This window comes from Onychomys torridus, chromosome 2 (assembly GCF_903995425.1).
Source record: "Onychomys torridus chromosome 2, mOncTor1.1, whole genome shotgun sequence".
Lineage (NCBI taxonomy): Eukaryota > Metazoa > Chordata > Mammalia > Rodentia > Cricetidae > Onychomys > Onychomys torridus.
The window spans coordinates 135299274-135303436 of NC_050444.1; positions in this window are offsets into that span (position 1 = coordinate 135299274).

Sequence of the window (4163 nt, forward strand, 5' to 3'; positions counted from 1 at the left end):
GGGTCAGTTAATCCTGAGCTGTCCCTAATCAGAACCCAGAACTTAAATGAGCAGTGGGGTGAGGGATAGGGAAGGGTATGCTATGGAGGATGTGCCTTCAATCCCATCTCACTCTCCGGAGAAAGCATCAATGCTAAAGCTATACAAATGCATGTTTTCAGGAAATCCCTTCACTAGGATCATTTTTATTTGCTTGTTTATTTCTTCATGTATCCCAGGATGGTCTTAAACTTTCTACACAGCCAAGATCAGAACACTGAGGACAGCTTACATTGAAGAGGGTATGGAGCAAGGGGAACACTCCTCCACTGTTGGTGGGAGTGCAAACTTGTACAGCCATTTGGAAATCAATATGCTGACTTCTCAGAAAACTGGGAATCAATCTACCTCAAAACCCAAGGATACCATTCTTGGGCATATACTCAATGAGGATGTGCAATCATACCACAAGGACACTTGCTCAACTATGTTCATAACAGCAATATTCACAATAGCCAGAACCTGGAAACAACCTAGATGCCCCTCAACCAAAGAATGGTTAGAAGAAAATGTGGTACATATATACAATGGAGTATTACTCAGCAGTAAAAACCAATGACATCATGAAATTTGCAGGAAAAAGGATGGAACTAGAAAATATCATCCTGAGTGAGGTAACCCAGACTCATAAAGACAAACATAGTATGTACTCACTTGTAAGTAGATACTAGATGTAAAGCAAAGGATGATCAATTAGACTACAACCCACAGCTCCAGAGAAGCTAGGAAACAGGGAGAACCCTAAGAGGGACGCATGGACCACCCTGGGAAGAGGAAATAGATGAGATCTCCATGAGTAAACTGGGGATGGGGGCGCAATAGAGGGAAGGGGATGGGGGATGAGGGCATGGGATGGTCAAGCTGGGGCAGGGATGGAGTGGGAGAGCAACGAAAGATATCTTGATAGAGGGAGACATTATGGAGTAAGAGAGAAACATGGTGCTAGGGAAATTCCCAGGAACCCATAATGATGACCCCAGATTGGACTACTAGCAATAGTGAAGATGATGCCTGAACTGGCCTACCCTGTAATCAGATTGGTGAATACACTGTCATCACAGAGCCTTCATCCAGTAACTGATGGAAGCAGATGCAGAGATCCACAGCTGGGCACCAGTCCGAGCCCTGAGAGTCCAGACGAAGAGAGGGAAGAGGGATTCTATGAGCAAGGGGAGTCAAGATCACTTTTTGAATAAAAAAAAAAAAAAGTGACCTTGAGCTTCTGAACCTCAGTGACCTTGAGCTTTACATCCCCCCCCCCCGCTGATATCATAAATTTTGCAACATCACATCTATTTTACACTGTGGTAGGAATCAAACCGAGAGATTCATGGATTCAAGGCAAGCACTCTACCAGCTGAGCTACATCTCAGCCTTAACTCGCTCACATTATTTGTTAACAAGAAACCCTGATTTATTCTTGCATGTAGCTTCCTACCTTCAGACCTTTAGGACGTGTTAAGCAGACTGTGGTCCTGCACTGTGATGGAGGCAGAGGCATCTCAATTGGATGTCAGCCTGGGCTACACAGTGAGGCCCTGTCTCAAAAAAATAAAAGAACAAAAACAAAACATAAAATAATAAGTAAATATAGACTTTGGGGCATGTTGTGATATCTTGGAAAAAGGACATTTCTCTCAAATGGGGACCCTGTGACACTGAGGAAGGATTCAGTGTTACTGTTTCTGTGAAGTCATACCCTGTCTATCCTGAATCTTTAGATGCTCAGGGTTTGTTTCTTTTTATTTGTTTTACTCTTGCTACAGAGTTATAAAAACAAATCTTGCTGGAAGCGGTAGCACCGGCCTTTAATCGCAGCACTTGGGAGGTAGAGGCAGGCAGATCTCTGAGTTCCAGACCAGTCTGGTCTACAAATGAGTTCCAGGACAACCAGGGCTGTTACACAGAGAAACCTTGTCTCAAAAAACCAACCAACCAACCAAATAAACGAACAAAAACAGAACAAAAAAAAGAAACAACTTTTGGGCCAGTGAGATGGCTCAGTGGCCTAAGTGTTTGCTGCCAAGCTGACAATATGAATTCAATTCCTGGCACCCACGTGGTGGAAGAAGAGAACCAATTTCTGCAAGCTGTGTACACACACACACACACACACACACACACACACACACACACACACAAAGTAAATAAGTGCAATTTTAAATCATTAGATTTTTAAAATTTATGAGTATGTCTCTGTACCTGCAAATCTCCATGGCTGTGAACATGTGAGCAGGTACCTTTGGAGCCCAAAAGATTGTGTCAGAGTCTCCTGGAACTGGTTATCAGGTAAGTGGTTGTGAGCTTGCTATCATGGATGTTAGCAATATTCTTAAGTGCTGAGTCAACCCTCCAGCCCCTGATCTTAAAATTAAACATAAATAAATAAAAATAACTCTCAATGCACTGGCATCACAAATTTTCATTCATCAGTGAAGCAGACCTGGACTGTGTCTTTGAGCTGGTCTGCAGGCTGTACATGGGCCGTAGCATCCTGGAAGGCTGTAGCCCTTTTTTTGGCAGGCATTTTTTTAGTCTTGCCTGGCCTTTGGACTTATGACCCATTGCCTCTACCTCCCAAACACTGAAATTAACAAGTGTGCACCACAATGCTGGTTTCAAACTGTGCAGGGGGAGAGGAGGGGGCTTATGTGTACAGTGTGTTTATCAACAAGGTGTTGTCAGGCTACTTGTATTCAGATCTCAGCCCTGCCCATGAGCTTCCCCTGTGAGCTTAAAATTAGTAACTGAATTATGAGTCTCAATTTTATTATTGCAGAGTGGGGGCAATACAAAGGGCACCTAACTCACAGCATTTAGGTGAAGATTAAAATAATTATCACAGGTAAGCCAAGTGTGTCAGTGAGGGCCTGTGGTGTTTGGAGGGTAAGGGCTGGAACATCTCCAGCAGCTGAAGGTCCTCCTTAGCTGCAAATGAACTGAAGATGAGCTCAAGCAACATGGGGCCCTATCTAAAACAAATAAATAAATACATAAAATTGCCTACTTTTGTGCCTAATACAGAAACCAGCCAATAGATATTACTTTTTTGTTGTTGTTGTTTGTTTGTTTGTTTGTTTTTCTTTTTTGAGACAGGGTTTCCCTGTGTAGTTTTGCGCCTTTCCTGGAACTTACTTGGTAGACCAGGCTGACCTTGAACTCACGGAGATCCGCCTGCCTCTGCCTCCCGGGTGCTGGGATTAAAGGCGTGCGCTACCACCGCCCGGCAATGTTACTGTTTTGTTTTTTTTTTTAATGATTATGTATTTGTTTTTATGTGTACAGACATTTTGCCTGCATATACGTCTGTGTACCACATGTGCATGCACAATACCTATGGAGGCCAGAAGAGGGTGTTGGATCCTCTTGAACTGGAGTCCCAGTGGTTGTAGGTGCTGGGACTAAAACCTGGGCTCTCTAGAAGAGTAGCTAGTGCTCTTAACTGTTCTCTCTCTCTCTCTCTCTCTCTCTCTCTCTCTCTCTCTCTGTCCAGCCTTACTATGTAGCCCTGTCTGTCCTGTAACTCACAAAGATCCTCCTGCCTCTACCTCCCAAGTGCTGGAATTAAAGGCATTCCATTATACCTGGCTTATTTTTTTTTTTTTTACTATTATTAGATTGTTGTTATTACCATTTATGAATACATGTTATTTTCCAGATAAATTCTATTTCAGAACATTGCATCATCATAACATTTCTGCCATGTCTAAAGCGAACTTAGTGGCCTGCCCAGTACTAAGCTACAAGAAAACTTGTATTTAATATAGGGCTGCTTAAGGCTACAGTTTTTCCATTTTTGAGTAGGTCTGGACACGTCCTAGGCGTTGTCCTTATTTGATTATTACCTTGAGCTGCTGACTGTGGGGGCTGGCTCAGTGGCCCAGGCTTCGTCTGTCCTATCTCCTTTGTCCCTGCTGTCAGGGGCGTTGAAGATCGATGGTCCTTTGTCTGTGGCTTCCTCAGAAACTGCCTGCTCAGTTCCAAGAAGCAGGGACTGAGGCCTAGTTCTGAATCGAGTTATTAGGACAGGCTGTCATGATATTTGCTTGGCCCTCTCACCTGCTAATCTACAATTAAGTTTTTGTGCTGAAGAGATATCACAGTGAGTAAAGGCACCTGCCACC